The 20,716-nt window shown below is 47.8% G+C and overlaps 1 pseudogene; it reads left to right on the forward strand.

Moving 5' to 3' along the window:
- The first annotated feature begins 9,709 nt into the window (after positions 1-9,709).
- On the forward strand, positions 9,710-20,467 carry LOC118901061 (annotated as a pseudogene).
- Positions 20,468-20,716: the final 249 nt, after the last annotated feature.

The following is a 20,716-nucleotide window of genomic DNA, read 5'->3' on the forward strand; positions in this document are numbered from 1 at the left end:
TCAATTGTATGCTTAAAAATGGTTAAGATGTTAAATTTTATGTATTTTTTAACCAAAATTTTTAAGAGATGTTAAAAATCTTCCATGTCTCTACTTATCATGTTTAACCTTTCTTCTACCTGCCTGAACACCTAGAATGTAGTTACAGTAACTCTTAACTCCCTTTTCTACTAATTCTATCATCTGTGTCATTTTGGAGTCTGTTTCTATTGATAGAGGTTTTTTTCTGCTCATTTTGGGTCTTATTTACTTGCTTATTTGCATGTCTGACAATTTATTGGATGCCAGACATCATAAATTTTACCTTTTTTGGTGCTGGATATATATTTTTTTAAAATTTATTTATTTATTTATTTTTGGCTGTGTTGGGTCATCGTTTCTGTGCGAGGGCCTTCTCCAGTTGCGGCAAGCGGGGGCCACTCTTCATCGCGGTGCGCGGGCCTCTCACTGTCGCGGCCTCTCTTGTTGCGGAGCACAAGCTCCAGACGCGCAGGCTCAGTAGTTGTGGCTCACGGGCCTAGTTGCTCCGCGGCATGTGGGATCTTCCCAGACCAGGGCTCAAACCCGTGTCCCCTGCATTGGCAGGCAGACTCCCAACCACTGCGCCACCAAGGAAGTCCCGGTGCTGGATATTTTTGTATTCCTATAAATTTTCTTGAAATTTGTTCTGGGCCACAAGTTACTCGGAAATAGATTTATTCTTTCGAGGCCTGTTTTGAGGCTTTGTAAAGTGGGATTAAAGCAGCCTGTATTCTAGGGCTCATTTTGTGCCACTACTGAGACAGTACACTTCTGAGTACTTTACCCAATCCCTCTTGAATTGTGAGGTTTTCCACTCTGGCTGGTGGGAATACAAAGTATTCCCGACGCTAGTGAATTCTGGTGATGGTTCTTTCCCCAGCCTCAGGTAGTTAAGTTTCTTTACACATCAGCTAATTCAGTTCCTCAGCTGAAGAGGGAACCCTCTGCAGATCTCTGTCTGCAGCTCTCTCCTCTCTGGTGCTTGGCCCTGCTAACTTCTTTCCTTGGTTCCATCTCTACCCCAGGAGTCTGCCAGGCCCACCCTGGGCTCCCCTCCCTCTGCTGCAGCTCAGAAACTGTCTCCAGGCAATAAGCTGGAGCCATCGTAAACTCACCGTATTGGTTTCCCCTTCTCAGGAATCACTGTCCTCCACTGCTCGTGGGCCATGTTAGAAAACCATTGTTTCATATATTTTTTTGTCCAGTTTTTTTAGTTGTTTCAGGTGAGGGAGTTTATCTGGTACCTGTTACTCTATCTTGGCCCACAGCAGAAGTGTTAACAGATTTTTAATGGACTAGTTTATAGTTTATTTTTAGGATCTACTAAGGAGAAGGGTCCTTGGACAAAGCAGCCTTTAAAATAGTCTCTAAGGATAATCACAGAAAGGCTTGGAGAACTACACAATTCATGAAAAATAGAGGTCTGTTTTGTTTGTTTGCTTTTTAATTGAAGTATAGTTGTTTTACAATGTTGTGTTAGTTTCAGGTATACAGCAAAGTGATTCAGTCATATATATATGTGACTATAGAACAGTCATATTCTATAGTCATATATAAGCATATATATATATATATACTTTTTCAGATTCTTTTCCATTATAAGTTATTACAAGGTATTGAATATACTTCCCTGTGCTGTACAGTAGGTTCTTACTGCTTATCTATTCTATATATAGTAGTGTGTATCTGTTAATCCCAAACTCCTGATCCATCCCTCCCCTCCCCCTTTCCCCTTTGGTACAGAGGTCACTTTTTCGTATTAGGAGTCAGAGGCCAGAGTCCCTCCTGTTCAAGACAGCCTGCAGGCTGGCTTTCAGGGGAATTCAAACTGGTCCTTGCTCTCATACCTGACCCATCTACAAATGGTGGCATCACCACTCTCCCTCCACCCTCCTTGGTAGGCACCTGTGTGGTTACACCTACATCAAACTCCTCCCCAGAGCCACAGGAAACAGGATAATGGAACCTTGGCATCCCACCCTGGGAAGGGTAAGAATCTTTGCACTAAATATTAAATACATTGGGAGATGGAGCGGCCTCTCATAGCCACTGCTCCCCACACCCCCTCAAAAGAAAACTTAAACTTTTATTTTGAAATAATTATAAACTCAAAGGAAAGTGTAAAAATAGTGCATGGAGACTTGTGTATCCTCACCCAGATTCCTCCTGTGGTGACGTCTTACATAGCTGTAGTACAGTATCTTAGTCCCCTGACCAGAGATTGAACCCATGACCCCTGCAGTGGAAGCATGGAGTCCTAACCACGGGACCGCCAGGGAATTCCCTGTAGTACAGTACCTAAACTGGGAAAGTCACATTACTCCTGCTGCATTACTACTAACTGGTCCACAGATCTTGTTCAGTTTTCACCATCTTCTAAAATTTGCACTCATTTGTGTGTATGTGTGTGTAGTTCTACTTTATGCCCTGTAGAGGTTCCAGTAAGCACCATTACAGTCAAGTTGCAGAATAGTCCTGTTATCACAGCTGCTTTGTCCCGTGTCTTGTATTCCTAAACACTCCCACCCTATCCCACCTCCTCACCCCTGTCCCTGTCCCCCTGGCAACCACTGATCTGGTCTTCATCTCCATAGTTGTGTCGTGTTAAGAATGTTCTACAAATGGAATCACACAGTACGTAATCTTTTGGAATTGACTTTTTTTCACCAAGCATAATGCCCTTGAGGTCCATCCAGGTTGTTGCATGTTTCAATAGTCCATTCCTTGGTGTCGCTGAGTCATATTCCATGTCATGAATGCTCCAGAGTTTTCAGCCATGATTGCATTAAATACATTTTCGACACCTTTCTCTCTTCTCCTTCTGGGACCCCTATAATGTGAAGGTTAGTACGCTTGATGTTGTCCCAGATGTCCCTTAAACCGTTCTCATTTTTTAAAATTTGTTTTTCTTTTTGCTGTTCTGATTGGGTGATTTCCATTATTCTATCTTCCAGATCACTTATGCCTTCTTCTGTATGACCTGTTAGTCTGCTGTTAATTCCTTCTAGTGCGTTTTTCACTTCAGTTTTTGTATTCTTCAGTTCTGACTGGTTCTTTTTTTTTTTTAATATTTATTTATTTATTTGGCTGCTCTGGGTCTTAGTTGCAGCACACGGGATCTTCAATGCAGCATGCTGGATCTTTTAGTTGCGGCATGCAAACTCTTAGCTACGGCATGTGGGATCTAGTTCCCTGACCAGGGATCGAACCCGGGCTCCCTGCATTGGGAGCATGGAGCCTTAGCCACTGGACCACCAGGGAAGTCCCTGACTGGTTCTTTTTTATATTTTCTAGTTTGTTGTTAAAATTCTCACTGTGTTTATCTATTCTTTTCCGTAGTTCAGTTAACATTCCTATTACTAATGCTTTGAGCCCTTTATCTGGCAAATTACTTATCTCTGTTTCATTCGTTGTTTTTGCAGGGTTTTTTCTTGTTCTTTCATTTGAAACAAATTCTTCTGTCTCTATGAAGTTAGGTGAAACAGTTACCTATCCTGATCCTGAAGGGTTGTCCTTGTGTGGGAATGTCCCTCTACAGTCCAGTGGCTTTGGTAGAAGAGCTGGATCTGATGAGAGCATGAGTCACATCTCCCCCCAGAGTACCCTGGCAGCTAACACCTTGGTAGGAGGTGGGGCTGGAGGTGGAGAGGCGAGAGCCAGAGCTGGGTGTGAACAGGGGCTGCTCTACTCAGTAGACACCACCACCATATCGGGGTGTGGTCAAATCCCAAATTGCTGGAGCAGAAGCCCTGAGGGTCAGGCTCTAGCAGGTTCTGTTCCCTCTCCGGCATCAGCACCTTCTCCCCAGAGGGGAGCAGTGCTGGAGCAAGAGGGGCCAGAGCAAGTGCCTGGTGAGGGCCGGGATGCAGGCTGTGATGTTCCCAGCACACCTGTCAGAGTTCCAGACCACTCCCAATCTGCCATAGGATTTTTTTTTAAAGAAAGGAAAAACATGAAGGAAATATGACAATTTAACGATGATAGTGTCTGGGTGGTTGTAGGATTATGAATAATTTGGTTTTCTTTCTGTATTTCTATAACCGCTATATTGACTATATATTGCTTTTTTATTGAAGTATAGTTGGTTTACAATATTGTGTTAGTTTCAGGTATACAGAAAAGTGATTCAGTTATATAGTTTTTTCAAATTATTTTCCATTACAGGTTATTAGAAGATATTGAATATTGTTTCCCTGTTATACAGCAAATCCTTATTGCTTATCTATTTTATTTATAGTAGTTTATATCTGTTGATCCCATACTCCTAATTATCCCTTCCTCCCTCCCTTAAGTTTTCTCTTTGGTAACCACAAGTTTGATTTCCATGTCTATGAGTCTGTTTCTGTTTTGTATACAGATTCATTTGTATTATTTTTTAAATTCCACATATAAGTGATATCATATACTATTTTTGTTTCTCTCACTTGTGTACTGCTTTAATAATTAACAATTAATTAATTTAGTAATTAATTTTTTCAAACCCAAACTTTAGTGTTGAGGGAGAAAAAGACAGACTGTGAAAATGTGTGAAAGACTGAGCTTGGCCTCCCTGTTTTAAATCCTTTTCTGTACCTTCCTTCCTAGCTGCAGGGATGATGGAAAAACACTTTAGTTTGATTCTGGATAAAACTTGCCAATTCCACGAGCATTCACTGCAGACCTACGGTGTGCCAGGCCCTTTGCTAGGTCCTGAGGGATACAGAGATGACTGAGCCATGGTCCTTGCCCTGGAAGACCTCATAATGGAGTCTCCAGTATTGGCTTTTCTTAGAACTAGAAGCAGTTTTATCTGGAGGCTGAAGCCTTAGGCCAAACCAAAGTGTCCAAAGGTGGCATTAAAAGAATCAGCAAGTCAGTGGGAAAAGCCCTTTGGGAGAAGGAAAGGGAGAAGAAAGGGGGAGTAGTTGGTGATGTTTTAAAAGAGGAACCCCAGGGCTTCCCTGGTGGCGCAGTGGTTGAGAATCTGCCTGCCAATGCAGGGGACACGGGTTCGAGCCCTGGTCTGGGAAGATCCCACATGCCGCGGAGCAACTGGGCCCATGAGCCACAACTACTGAGCCTGCGCGTCTGGAGCCTGTGCTCCGCAACAAAAGAGGCCGTGATGGTGAGAGGCCCGTGCACCGCGATGAAGAGTGGCCCCCACTTGCCACAACTAGAGAAAGCCCTCGCACAGAAACGAAGACCCACCCAACACAGCCATAAATAAATAAATAAATACTTAAAAAAAAAAAAAAAAAAAAAAGAGGAACCCCAGACCTCTCTGGTGGCGCAGTGGTTAAGAATCCACATGTCAGGGCTTCCCTGGTGGCGCAGTTGTTGAGAATCCGCCTGCCAATGCAGGGGACACGGGTTCGAGCCCTGGCCTGGGACGATCCCACATGCCACGGAGCAACTAGGCCCGTGAGCCACAACTACTGAGCCTGCGCGTCTGGAGCCTGTGCTCCGCAACAAGAGAGGCCGCAACAGTGAGAGGCCCGCGCACCGCGATGAAGAGTGGCCCCCGCTTGCCGCAACTAGAGAAAGCCCTCGCACAGAAACGAAGACCCAATACAGCCATAAAGAAATTAAAAATAAATAAATAAATAAAGTGAATGTTTAAAAAAAAAAAAAAAAATCAATTACTTTAAAAAAAAAAAAAAAAAAAAGAATCCACATGTCAATGCAGGGGACACAGATTCGAGTCCTGGTCCGGGAAGATCCCACATGCCGCGGAGGAACTAAGCCCGTGTGCCACAACTACTGAGCCTGCGCTCTACAGCCCGCAAGCCACAACTACTGAGCCCATGTGCCACAACTACTGAAGCCCACGTGCCTAGAGCCTGTGCTCTGCAACAAGAGAAGCCACCTCAATGAGAAACCCGCGCACCACAGCAAAGAGTAGCCACCGCTCACCACAATGAAGATCCAATGCAGCCAAAAATAAAATGTAAATAAATAAATAAATTTATTAAAAAAAAAAAAAAAGAGGAACCCGAAGCAGCAAATTGCTTGCTCTGGTCTGAATGCTTCCGATGTTGAAATCTGAATGCGTGATGTGATGGTATTAGGAGATCTGGCCTTTGGGGACTGCGCCCTTATAAAAGAAGCCTGAGAGAGCTCCCTTGCCCCGTCCACCATGTGAGGACACAACAAGAAGTCAGCCCCCCAGAAGAGGGCCCTCCCCCAACCATGCTGGCATCCTAACCTCAGACTTCCAGCCTCCAGAACTGTGAGAAATAAATTTCTATTGTTTTTAAGCCATGCAGTCTGTAGTGTTTTGTTATAGCAGCCTGAACTAAAACACTGCCAATGGTGGAGTTTCTGGGGTGATGATAGGCTGGTGCAGAGAAGGACCCTCAGGGACAATAAGTCACTACCAACCTCCCCTTGGCAAAAAGCCCAGTCCAGTGCTTTTAAAAACCCAGATACTGGAAAACCCCTTAAGAGGTAAAATGAAATTTCTGACCCATCTGGGGAGGTGGTCAGCAAATAATCAGCATGTTAAAACCATTGATTAGGAACTTATTGACATATTTCTACAGGCTAACGCCATACAACAAACAGGCATTCCTGCAGCAAAATCATTTTACAGCTCACATGATGTTCACAATAATCCTGTGAGGACGGCTATCACCATCCTTCCCTTACCAATGAGATAATGAGGCTCAGAGAGATCAAGTGACCTGCCCAAGTTCACACAGCCATGAGGTGGTAGAGCTGTGGCTTGGGGCCTGGTCTTTGGATCCTAAAGCCAGTTTCCTTCCCAGCACTCCACAGATAGTCTCAGAAACATGAGCTGAAAGGCCAGAGATGGGTGAGAAATATAACTGTCCCTAGGAGATAGGGTAGGAGGTCCCCGGAAGAAAAGAACCAGATATAGAGAAGCCACTTTAGGCCTAACCCTTTTTTTCTTTTGATATTTATTTATTTATTTATTATTTGGCTGCGCCGGGTCTTAGTTGAGGCAGACGGAATCTTCATTGCCACATGTGGGATCTTCATTGTGGCGTGAGGGGTCTTTTAGTTATGGCATGTGGGCTCTTAGTTGCGGCGTACGGGATCTAGTTCCCTGACCAGAGATCGAACCCAGGCCCCCCCCACGTTGGGAGCGTGGAGTCTTAACCACTGGACCACCAGGAAAGACCCAGGCCTAACCCATTTTGTGATCTAAGCTTGGCCACAATGCTTGCCCTTGAACACGTCTCAGTAATAATGATCTTAAGGGAACAGACAAGAGAAGTAACAAGAGCAAAGATAATAAATCAGTTGTAAAGACTCCCAGTTCTGTTTCAATGGTAAAGATTAGCCTGAAGCACTGTCTTGAGCTGTTTGGCAGAATTTAAACCCCCTCAACCATGAGATCAACTGGAACCTAAGGAATGATGATGCTGACCTTTGCTGACCCTCAGGACTTCAACCAACTAAAGCTTGGACTCTGTCAACCTTTCCCCCAACTCTATGCTGAGTTCTCCTCTGCTCAAGCCCCCTCATGAATATGCATGTACCCTCAGCTTAAAACTTCCCCAGTTTTGCTGCTCCAGGAGACACTGCCTTGGGCAGGATCCCCGGTGTTCTCCTTACTTACTGCGAGTGATAAATCCGTCTCCCGTTCCTTGGCTTTGTTGTGTCTTTTGGCTCAACATCCACCAAGAGGTGAACCCAGTTTTCGGGTAACACTAGAGCCTCACTTTACCTTTTATGAACTCATGGGAGTTAACAGCCAAAAATTTCTGTTCACGTAAGAAGATGCAAAATAATTAGTAAACAGCAAAGCTTAGATGAAGTTGAAATTAACTACATCATCCAACCACCCACTCACAAATCATTTCTCTATCACCACCTGTATCCAGGAGGAAGGACCAGAATTGGTCATGTCATCGGCAAAGGGTTTACTAACAGCCCCGTCAGCTGTCCCCAGCTCCCCATCGCCCTGGTTGTAAGAATATTTTTCTCTGCGGTTTGTGGTTAGAGCGCCCCCATGTGTTTCTACTTTGCCTTAAGTCTTTTAAAGCGGGGGTCCCCAACCCACCCCCCGCCCCGGGCCACGGACCGGTACCAGTCCACGGCCCGTTAGGAACAGGGTTGCACAGCAGGAGGTGAGCGGCGGGCATCTGCGGTGCCCCATCGCTCGCATTACTGCCTGAACCCCCACCCCCAGAGTCAGTGGAAAAATTGTCTTCACGAAATCGGTCCCTGGTGCCAAAAAGGCTGGGGACCGCTGTTTTAAAGGACCTACTGTATTGCCAGCATCCTCTGGATTTATAATGGGGGGAGGGGTGCCATATCTACTAGAATCACCACAACACTGAAAGGTAGTTGGAAACCTGGGCTCAGAGGGGCTGGAGGACCATAGGAGGAGAGTGGTAAAGCCAGGGTTCTAATCCAGTTAGGTCAGCCTGTTCTTTCTGCCACCTTTCCCTGCATCACACTGGTCTCCGGGCACAGAGCCTGGTCCTCAGGAACTGATGTGTGGATGGTTCCAAACGCTGGCATCGTGCTGGCCTCACACTCCAGTCCAGTAGCTCTGACCCTCAACCCTGGCGGCAGCCCTTCCCTCAGGGGAGACAGACCCCTCCAGCTCATCTTCCCCTCCAGGTCCCACCCTCGATATTCACTTAGTGAGCCACTCCCGGAGGCTGGGAGCCCAGAGATGAACAAGGCTGTGGCTGCAGTCACGTCCCTTCCTCCCTTCATTCCTTCAGGCATTAATTCGCTGAGAGGCAGAGCTGGGCTCTGGCTAAGATGCTGGGGTCAGGCAACTTGTGTTCCAACCCTAGTTCTGCTACCTTCTCACCGGTGGTCCTGCTCCTGAGCCGCAGCGTCCTCACTTTCCAGAGAGAGTTCGCAGCAGCATAAAGGGGACGGTGCGCACAGGGCTCCGGGGCAGGGCCTGCAAGGCGGTAGGCAGCCATTCTGCATTTACTCAACAAGCGCAGGGTTTGCAATGGGTCGGGCTCTGGGCTGGCTGGAGACAGGAATGAATCCATTCGCTTCTTGAGGCCCAGGACGACCCAGGAGGCAGATATGTAAAAAGCTAGAGCTCCCACCCTTTCCCATACACACGCCTGAACACACGCCCAGGGACAGCAAGTACAGGACCTCCTCTGGACCCCAGGTTCCTGCCTTCACCTCCCATCCTCAGGCCTGCCTTTGACCCTTGGGCCATCTCTTAGTGCCCAGCCTGGCATTGGGAGTGGTGGGGAGAGGGTGTCGTTCATCATCTCAAAGCCCAGAGGTGCCTCCTTTTGGTGGGCAGCGGGCTCACGCCCCTCCCCACCTGAAAGCATGACAGCCCACCCCCTGACAGCTGGGCCCTGGGTTTCTCCCACGTGGTCCAGAGGACCAGTGGGAGCCAATGGGGATGTGGGGATGCAAGGGGCAGGCCTGGGATGTGGGCTGTAAAAGGGGGTGGGGCCGGGCACCCGGTGGGTCGGCTCTAGATGCCAAGAAGCACCAGGGGCTCCTCCCGACTCAGGAGGTAGACACGACCCCCTTGGAGCCGGGGGAGAGACCACAGCAGCCTCCCCAGGTGCGAGGTGTTGGGGAGGCGCCCTTCCCTTTCCTTCCTGGCCAACTGTTCTCCTCTCCTGTCTCAACCTCTGCTGGCCTAGTCCCAGGGAAGGTGAGCTAGGGGCAGGGGCCCTGAGCACACCTGTCCTTCTCTCTCCCAGCAGCTCCCAGCAGCTCCCAGCATGGGCAAGAGATCAGCATCGTGGTCATCGGCCACGTGGACTCGGGCAAGTCCACCACAAATGAGCGTCTTACCTACGAATGCGGGGGTGTCAACAAGAGGACCATCGAAAGGTCTGAGAAGGAGGCCTCCCAGCTGAGGCTGCTCTGCCTGAGTGCCCCCCGCCCCCTTTCCAGCCTTGGTTTCCCTGGGAGGGAGCCCTTGTGCTGGGGGAGGGCACAGCCCGCTCCCGCTGAGCACCTGCTGGGCTGGTAGGTGCTTTTCTTCATCATTCCAGGCAGGTGGTGTGGCTGCCATTTTCCAGGTGAGGAAATGAGGCTCGGGAGGGTTAAACAGCTCGCCTGAAGGTGGCACCAAGGTTTAAATTCAAGTGTGCCACACTGTATCTCAGGAGGTAAAGCTGCATCCCCATTTAAAAGGGGGGAAAGGATTCATTTGCCGTGCACCTATTATGGATGTTGAGGCAGACCCTGGAGATACAACGGCGAACATAACAAGCCTTGTCCCCCAGAACTCTTGGTCACACACCATTGTGCCACACGACCAGCTCAGTAACCGCGTGGGTGCTGTAGGAGCCCAGGGCAGGGATAATGAACACGGCCTGGGAGGCCCTGAAGGCTTCCCAGAGGAAGGGACCCCCTCTGAGTCTTGAGGAAATGAGGAGGGTATCCATGGGCCACGAGGAGACCAGAACAGCAGGTCAGAGCACCTCAGGTGGAGTGCGGTTGATGAAAGGGGGACACGGGCCTTGACAGCCCTGCTAAGGAGTCTAGCCACTGTCCCTGCAGCCACTAAAGGACTGCAAGCACGGGAATGACGGGGTCAGACAAGTCTTTTAGGAAGAGCACACTGGGGGCAGCAAAGGGACAACAGACCAAAGGGCCCAACACTGGGGGCTGGGAAGCCAGTCAGCAGGTTGTTGCAGCTGAACAGGTGAGCAAGAATGCTGGCCTGGGCTCAGGCAGCAGCAGTGGCATGGAGAGTAATGGATGGAGTCCAGGGGCGTGGAGGTGGGGAATCCACAGAACTTAGGGGTTAGCTCCAGGTAAGGGGTGAGGGAAGAAGAGGAATTCCTGGCTTGAGAAAGTGGATGGTTGGTGAATACCAGAGGCAGAGCTGGTCTGGGTCTGAAAGAGTCTGCCCGAGATGTGTGACACTTGAGGTGTCCACGGGGCAGCTGTATATTGACGTCTGGAGCTTGGGAGGGAAGCCCAGGTTGGAGACTAGACCACGGGAGTAAGCAGGGCACATGCTGTGGGAAAGGGTGAGGGACAGAGCCCTGGGATGGGTGGAGAAAGAGAAGCCCATGCAGGAGAATGAGAACGGAGGGCCAGGGAGGTGGGTGGAAAACCCTGGAGAAAGTTAAAGAAGCATGTCAGCAAGATGGGAGGGGTCTGAGAACCAGCTGCTGCACAGGTATAAACAAGGAGGATTGAAAAAAGACAGTAATTAACAGGGCATAAATTTGTGCCATCGGCTACATAGATCCCGTTTTCCTACTCTTGGCTTCCAGAGGTGTCGTCAGTTGCTGTGGAGCCACTTATGGGGCAGGGGCCAGTCAGGAAAGCTTTAGAACCCTGAGAAAAGACGGGCTGGCCCAGAGCCAGTATGGTGGAGCATAACCGAGAAGTTCCTGGAGAAACAAATGACCAGATGCGGTGGTTCTCGAATTTTCGGGTCTTAGAAACCCTTTATACTCTTACAGGGACCCCAAAGAGTTTTTGTTTATGTCAATTAGACATATCTACATTTACCATATTCAAAATTAAAACTGAGTTTTAAAAATATTTAATTCATTTAAAAATAACAGTATGGGGACTCCCCTGGTGGTGCAATGGTTAGGAATCCACCTGCCAGTGCAGGGGACACAGGTTCGAGCCCTGGTCCGGGAAGATCCCACATGCCACGGAGCAATGAAGCCCATGTGCCACAACTACTGAGCCTGTGCTCTGGAGCCTGCGAGCCACAACTACTGAGCCCGTGTGCCACAGCTACTGAAGCCCATGCACCTAGAGCCCATGCTCCACAACAAGAGAAGCCACCGCAATGAGAAGCCTGCGCATCGCAACGAAGAGTAGCCCCCGCTCGCCGCAACTAGAGAAAGCCCGCATGCAGCAACGAAGACCCAATGCAGCCAAAAATAATAAATAAATAAATCTATTTAAAAAATAAATAACAGTAATAAACCCCTTACATATTAAATAAATATCATAGTTTTGTGTTTGAAAAATAACTATTTTTCAAAACAAAAAAATCTTAGAGTGGTTGCATTGTTTTACATTTTTTGCAGGTATCATTAATGTCTGGCTTAATGGCAGACAGCTGGATTCTCTTATCAGCTTCTGCATAAATCTGTTGCAATTTCATATCATGTAGTCTCTAAAAAACACAGCTAGAGGACCTGGAACCACTCTTCGAGAACTGCTTATCTAAACTGTGGGAGACTTTATACAAGTTCCTAAGTCAGGACACCTGGGTTCTAGTTCTATCTCCTAACAAACTAATTCATTTTCTTGAAGAATCTACCTGGTCTCTGGATTCTCCTGATCTCCATTCTGCCTTCAGGGCCTAGCACAGCACTTAGAACTGAAATGAACAAATGTTCAGGGTCTCCCAGCTGGCAAGAGGTAGAGTACAGCCTAGACCAACATGGTAACCTGTATATGCTACAGAATTTTTAGTAGCCTCATTTTCACCAGTGCTGAAAGAAATTCAACTTACCCAGGATCCCAGGGGTAATTCTCAGTCACAGCTACCATTTAACACAGGGTAATGGTTAAGAGCATGAACTTTAGCGTCAGATGCCTTGGGTTCAAATCCTGCCTCTGCTGCTTATTACCTGTGTGATCTTGAGCTAGTCAGTTCATTTCTCAATTACGTCATCTGTAAAATGGAGATAATAAAACTTCACTGAATCACTGTGAGAATTCAATGAGATAATCTATGTTAAGTACTAAAAACAGCACCAGGTACATGGTCAGCATTACTTACATGTTTGCTGCTGTTACTTCAAGGCTCACTGTGGCCCTGGGTCACTCTGACTCTAAAACTTGCTCTGAAAGAAAAACTTAATTGTACTAGTAATACATTCTATTATTTTAAAAATTCAAAGGCATCTCCATACACTGCCCTGTTACTGTCTCCTCTGACTCTCAGCTTACTTGGGAACTTTCTTCTTGGTCGGTAGGCAGCTTTGGAAGGCAGAGTGACCCTGGGGTTTTCCCTCCCACTCCTGGCCCAGATGGGCAAAGGCTCCTTCAAGTACACCTGGGTGCTGGACAAGCTGAAGGCAGAGGGGGAGCATGGCACACCACTGACATCTCCCTGTGGAAGTTCCAGACCAAGACACACTACATCACCAACATCAATGTCCCGGGTCACAGGGACTTCATCAAGAACATGATCATGGGCACCTCGCAGGCACCACCAGGGGGTGCTGTCTGCTCTGCCATGGGGGCCCTGCTATGAGGATGGGCAGTGGTTATTCTAGGACAGGTCTGAGTTGGACCTTCCTCTCTGTCCCTCAGGCCAGCCGGACTGCGCTGTGCTGACCGTGGCAAGTGGTGTAGGCGAGTCTGAGTCTGGCGTCGTCAAGAACAGGCAGACCCGTGATTATGCACAGCTGGCCTGTACGCTGGGCGTGAGGCAGCTCATGGTGGCGGTCAACAAGGTGGACATCACAGAGCCTGCTTACCGTAGGGCGCGCTTCGAGGAAACCAGCAAGGGGGTGAAGGCCTCTCTCAAGAAGATCGGTTACAACACTAAGGCTGTTGTCTTTGTGCCCATCTGAGGCGGGCTTGGGGACAACATGACAGAACCCAGCACAAAGGTGAGGGCGGATGGGGGCAGGGCCAATTACATGAGACTTTCCAACTCAAATCTTTGGGCTTTTCCTAGAATATAATACCTAGGATTTAGAGTGTGCTTCTAGGTCAGTCACCGTGAGTGATCTCCATCCCCGTGGGATACATGATTTGATTCCCATTTTACAGAGGAACAAACAGAGGTAACTCAAGACTACGTGACTAGTAAGCATAGAGCTGCACTGTCCAATATGGTGGCCACTGATTATATGTGGCTATTTAAATTATTAAATCAAGTAAATGCAGTTCCTTAGTTGCATTAGCTACACTTCAAGTACCCAACAACCATATGTGGTTACCATATTGGACAGTGCAGTTATGAAATACTTCTGTCATTGCAGAAAGTTCTGTTGGGTAGTGCTAGCGGAGTGTAGAATTCTAGCCCACGCTCACTGCGTCTAAGCTATCCTACCTCTCAAGATGGGTTAGGCAGTTATGGGAGTAATATAAATGTCTAAGATATAGTCACTGTGCCCGTGGATCCCAGAATCTAGTAGGGTTTAACATTCCTAGATGAGTGTCACCCTACTAAGGAAGTCTAGCTCTAGCATCAGACCTGGGTTCAAGCCCCATTTCCATCCCTTGCCCACAGTAAAGGCACGAGTGAGGTATTAATGCTCTGGGACTTAGGACTCACTTCACGGGGTTGTGGGAATTACCTGGGAGACTCCACATGGGCATCTGTTCACACAAACAGTTGGCGCTCAAGCGCTAACTGCTATTACTTATTGCATTTGCCTAAAGCCTACCTTTTCTATAACTGACTTGAGGATTCTTAAGCTTTTTGCTCCCCATGTACATAGCTATCTTTTTCTGACTATAAAAGTAATGTCTAACTTTTTACAAGGAGCATTTCATGCAGATATGAAGCATAAACTGCAATCCCATGGCTTAACAGATAACCTAGTTTTCATGTAGTTCTTTCTCGACGTTCACAGCTGGACTCAAACTAAACATAATATTCTATAACACTTCTAATTTTTAAAATTTCCTTGCCATTTAAACATGTTCAGGGACTTCCCTGGTGGTCCAGTGGTTAAGACTCCACGCTCCCAATGAGGGGGCCCAGGTTTGATCCCTGGTCAGGGAACTAGATCCCACATGCTGCAGCTAAGAGCCCCCATGCTGCAACTAAAAGATTCTGTATGACAGCTAAAGGTCCCACGTGCCGCAACTAAAAAAGAGCCCGCATGCCGCAACTAAAGATGCTGCATGTCACAATGAAGATGCCGCGTGCCACAACTAAGACCCGGCACAACTAAATAAATAAACAGATAAATATTTTAAACATGTTCAATAGTTAATGGGTGTGTTTTGTATTGAACCTCAAAATACAGTATTTTGTTTAGCCATATCCATTATTAAATGAAAATGGTGATTAATGATAGAAGTAATTACTATGTGACAGATACCAGACTAAGCACTTCACACATACAGAACCCCATGAAGAAGGCATTTTATTCCCATGTGAAGTAAGAAAACTGAGACACAGTTAAGGAATAGCCCAAGGTCATGAACTTCTAAGAATACTGTTTCTAATTTTATTTAAAATTGCCATAAGCATTTTGGTAAATAAATCTTTGCACGTGTCCTCAATAACTTAATTAGTATAATCCCTAATGAAACAAAGGGTAGGCATTATTTTGGAGTCTTCTGACATATCCTGCCCAATTGCCCTTGAGAAAGATTAGAACTGCCATTGGCAATGTGTTCCTTTGGACGGTATTTGAACTTTTGCACACAGGGCACTGTGCTTGGTGCTGAGGGTACCACAGTGAATAAGAAGCAGCTCTGCTCACAGCACTCAGTCTTTTGTGTGTGTGTGTGTGTGTGTGTGTGTGTTGGGGGTGGGGAATAATATCATGTATGATGACAAGTGCTGAGAAAAATCTAAAAGGTAAAGGGACAAGGTAAGAGTGCGTTAGTGGTAAAAGGGGACTCATCTAAAATGACAAATCTGAAGATTTTGATGCCTGTTTCCCCATGCCGACATTTTTGTTTGGTTTTTTGTTTTTTGTTTTTGGCTGCGTTGGGTCTTAGTTGCCGCGCGCGGGCTTTTCTCTAGTTGTGGTGAGTTGGGGCTACTCTTCGTTGCGGTGTGCGGGCCTCTCATTGCAGTGGCTTCTCTTGTCGCAGAGCACAGGCTCTAGGCGCACGGACTTCAGTAGTTGCAGCACGCGGGCTCTAGGCATGCGAGCTTCAGTAGTTGTGGCACGTGGGCTCAGTAGTTGTGGCTTGCAGGCTCCAGAGTGCAGGCTCAGCAGTTGTGTTGCGCAGGCTTAGTTGCTCCACAGCACGTGGGATCTTCCCGGACCAGGGATCAAACCTGTGTCCCCTGTAGTGGCAGGCAGATTCTTAACTACTGTGCCACCAAAGAAGTCCCACCCACATCCTCAGTTTTGTTACACATTTCAGCTAGTAAGATAAGGGAGTTTCACGCTCAGGTCCTTTCGAGCATTTATTAGGCACCTACCATGTTCTAGATGCTAAAAGAACAAAGCATGCAGCCAGTGGACTAGATGGTAGACTTGGAGTTTAGACTCAGCTCTCAAATACCTGTGACATTGAACTCCTCGGTTTCCCCAGCTTTAAGATGGAGATGATGCCAACCTCAAAGGCTGTGCAGGTCTGTGAGGTGGCACAGAGCTAAGTGAGTTGCCAAGTTCATCAAATTAATTGAAGAGCTCATCCTCATTGAGAGGCTGGTGTTTGATAAGGAGTTGGCCTCATTATCAACTCCTGGTTTAGCCATCTGCCAGTCATCGGTCCTTTGGCAACCTACTTCAGACCCTCAATTATCCCCTCTGGAAAAAGAAGGAATACTTTTATTTTTTTTACAAGTCTGAATTATTTATACAAAATTGCTTATTAAATTTTTTCAAAGCCTCCTACCTCTCCCCTCTCCCCCATCCTCTGTAAGAGTTGCGTGTTAATAGAAATGGTAGCCTTCTTCCTTGGGCCACTAATTTTTGAGTCCATGAGGCGAGATGTGTTCTGTGTGGCTTCTGTACTGCATAGCTTTGCTTCTCTTCCGTGGAAGAAGCCTTCCTTGACTGGAGCCTTCTTCCCCATCCACCAAAACCTTCCCTGATGCCCCTTCCTCACCCTTTCACCCATGGCAGTTGTTGCCTCTTCCCCTTCTGAGAGTCTCACTAAGAACTGAGAGTTCACAGAGCTTGCTGTGAGTGCCCTCAGGGCCAGGGCACCTACCCCTCTCTACAGTGCTGTGGTAGGGGCCGGTGTTTCCTTTGATACAGGTGGGATACTGAAGTTTCGAAGCCTAGACATTTGCTCAAGGACCTACGGCTGAAAGGAGGAACTTCATCAGGATTCCAATTGTCTGCCTGACCTATAAGGTCCAAGTGCTGATCAGCTCTTGGTCAGCCCACCTGGCCCTTAATATCAACCACCTTGATTCTTTCTGTATGTCCTCTGTGCTGGATTTCCAGTTAACTGATAAATCTTTGAAGGCAAAGATGATGTCTCTGATGAGCTTTGGGTAGGGTTTTTAGAGGAGTAAATACAACGTCTGCTTAAAAGGCCTGCACACAATGCACTGTCATACTGAAAGTCATCTTCCCAGAAGGACTTTTACTCAATAATGTGCCCTTGTTTATAAGTCTGCTTTCTTGGTCTTCGCATCTTGTAGCACATTCTTTAGGGTACTTCGGTTGGGAAGCATCTTAGTCTTTAGAAGGCATGAGTGTTAGAGTATTTGAGTCTTGTTTTCGTTCTTATTACTAATGTTTACTTAACTTTGCTGAACATTAACATGTCCTTTCTCTTCTCTGGACCTCAGTTTCCCCATCTGTATAATGAGCAGATGGAATGAGATGTGAGGGCTATTCAGATTCTAGGAATCTCTGCTTCCTAAAACGTATGGGCTCAACTCAGGGGCAATGCCTGCGAGATCTGGAGTAATTGCCACCATTTAGTGGGCACACAGTACGTACCAAGTATTGTGCTTGGTGGACTGTGTGGTCTTTTGTGTCTTTACACTGGTCTGCCAGTAGGCAGTGATATTGCCGTTTCACAGATGAGGAAGCCCAGGCTCAGAATGCTTAAAGAAATTCCTTGAGGTCCCATGTTAAGTGCGGGCTGGTACCTGGGACAGGCTTTCTCAGGGCTGAGTAAGGTGCACATTTGGTGGCTTTTCCAGATGCCCTGGTTCCGAAGCTGGAAAATTATCGGGAAGGAAGGGAACGTGGTAGGCACGATGCTACTAGAAGCGCTGGACTCCATCATGCCTCCTGCCTGCCCTACAGACAAGCCCCTGCGGCTGTCCCTGCAGGATGTCTACAAGACTGGGGGTGAGCACATGCTGGGTGGGGTACTTGGGGTTGAGGGCCCACTAGGGTCTGGTTTCTCTGTCCCTCCAGGTATTGGCACCGTGCCCGTGGGCCAAGTAGAAACTGGCATCCTCAAGCCGGGCATGGTGGTGATCTTTGCCCCCTGCAACATTATCGCCGAGGTCAAGTCTGTGGAGATGCACTGCAAGGCCCTGGCTGAGTCCCTGCCTGGTGACAACATGGGCTTCAATGTGAAGAACGTGTCCTTAAAGGACATCAGGCAGGGCAACGTGGCAGGGACTGATGCAAGAATGCAAGAATGACCCGCCCTTAGAGATGGGAGCTTCCTCTCCCAGGTGAGAAAGTCCACTTATGGGTGTCCTCCTGAAGTGGCCATACCGGCCTGAGAACAGGATGGGTCACTGGGTCATTCAGGAAGTGGTCACTGAGCACAGGCTCCATGCTGGGCTCTTGTCAGCAGTGTAGGTACAGTCAGACAGTCTGGGTTAGTACCCTGACTCTGCAGTGTATTTGCTGTTTGCCCTTGAACGAGACGATGCATTTTGCTGATCTGGTTAGTTTCCAAAGCATGATCTTGATGCCTTAAAGCAGTAGTTCTCAAACCAAATGCGTTAGAAATCACTGGGGAAGTGTTTCAAAAATTCAGATTCCTAGAACTCTCCCTAGTGGTTCTGATTCAGTAGGTTTGTGTGGAAACTGGGAATCTGTATGCTTGGACCTCTCAGGTGTTTCCTTGGCCCCGAGTCAGAATATGAAGCCCTTTCTTTTTTCTTTCAATTTGGCCACGCCACATGCCATGTGGGATCTTAGCTCCCTCTACAAACCCACGCCCCCTGCAGTGGAAGCGCGAGTCTTTACCACTGGACTGCCAGGGAAGTCCCATGAAACCCTTTCTTAATGCAATGTCTAGCACATTCTTCTTTTTTTTTTAAATTAATTTATTTATTTAGTTTTGGCTGTGCTGGGTCTTTGTTGCTGCAAGCGGGCTTTCTCTAGTTGCGGCGAACGGGGGCTACTGTTCATTGCGGTGCATGGGCTTCTCATTGCAGTGGCTCCTCTCGTTGTGGAGCATGGGCTCTAGGCGCTTGGGCTCAGTGGTTGTGGCGCACGGGCTTAGCTGCTCCGAGGCATGTGGGATCTTCCCGGACCATGGATCGAACCTGTGTCCCCTGCATCGGCAGGCGGATTCTTAACCACTGCGCCACCAGGGAAGTCCCTAGCACATTCTTCTTTGTGCATGTGGAGGCTAGGACTACCTTGCAGTGATCTTGGGATTATTAAATGAGGTGATGTATAAAACAGCTGACCTGGGGCCACCTAACAAGTTAAGTAGCTATTATTATAATCCATTTTTCTAAAAGGTGGGGGGAAGTAGTACACATAATAATATCTATCACTCATAGACATCATTTATACCCAGCTCTGCCACTTCCTCGCTATGAAATTTTGGGTTACACAGCCTCCCTGCTGTGAACATTAAACTGAAATGAATGAGATTTGCTTTGCACGGAACTTGGTATACCCTATAAACATTCAAATATTCACTATGATTTAAATTGTGTCCAAGGTAGCTGACCCCTTAGCTGGTTAGAGCCACCTCCTTTGAAGGATGCTTGGCTAATACCCTCCTCATCCCCCGTTCCCCCCCACTTCCCCCCAGTTCCAGGTGATCATCTTCAACCATCCTGGCAGCATTGCAGCTGGCTACTCACCAGTTCTGGACTGCCACAGCGCCCATCACCTGCAAGTTTGCAGAGCTGAGAGAGAAGCTTGACCGGCACTCAGGCAAGAAGCTGGAAGACAACCCTAAAGCTCTGAAGTCTGGGGAGGCAGGCATCACCCAGATGATTCTGAGCAATCCCATGTGCATGGAAAGCTTCCCTGAGGACCCACCCCTTGGTAAGGCCCAACAGCAACTGGCTACCGGGGCTGCTCCCTCCTCCTCCCAGCTCCAGGGAGCCAGTTGGCCAATGTGTCACACCTGAGCCGGGAAGCAGAACCTGGTCAGAGGATCTGAGTGCCAGGTTAGAAGGGCCCAGAAAGGGAAAGCAGCTTGCCTAGTGTCACACAGGAAGGCAGGGGCCACTTTAGAGCCTTGCGAACTCAAAGTGTGGTCTGTGCACCAGCAGCATGGGAATCCCCTGGGAGTTGGTTAGAAATGCAGAATCTCAGGCTCCATCCAGACCTGCTGAATTCAAATCTTCATTTTAACAAGATCTCCAGGTAACTGAGGTGCACATCAAAGTCTGAGAAGCACTGACCTAGAGAAGGTGAACAGTAAAGAGAGTAGTGGGGACTTTTTTTCCTTCCACTACTCTCTGGTGCAGTGGTTTTCAAACCTAGTGGATTACCAGCACTACTGCTGGAGCCTATTGAACCCAAAGGCTCAGATTCCCCAATCTTAGACTCCCCAGTTATCTTAGGCGTGACTGGGCTTGAAGCACAAGAACTTTCTGAACTCAATACACAGGGAATGGCACTTCCTACTCTGCGCTAGGCTCTGTGCTAAATGTCAGGCTGCCAGGGTCACCAAAGCCGTGGAGAAAAAAGCAGCTACTTGAGGCAGAGTCACCAAGGAGACCATAAAAGCCGCCAAGAAGTGAGTGGTGATGGCTACTCAGGCCCCTCCAGGCCAGGGGCAGCCCAGGCAGAGCCACACCTGGGGAAAGAGTGGCTCAAGAAGACTTGGACTTGCTCTTCTCTTGCCTGGGCTGTCCTAAACGTGCCCCTGCTAACTGGGTTTTCTTTTTGCTGATGAGTTTCAGGCATGGGGATAAAGCACAAGTCATTTTGCCTCTGCTTCTACTGACCTGGATGTCTCAAGCAAGGAGGAAGCAGAGGGGTGCTGGGTC

The sequence above is a fragment of the Balaenoptera musculus genome, chromosome 1 (assembly GCF_009873245.2).
Source record: "Balaenoptera musculus isolate JJ_BM4_2016_0621 chromosome 1, mBalMus1.pri.v3, whole genome shotgun sequence".
Classification (NCBI taxonomy): Eukaryota; Metazoa; Chordata; class Mammalia; order Artiodactyla; family Balaenopteridae; genus Balaenoptera; species Balaenoptera musculus.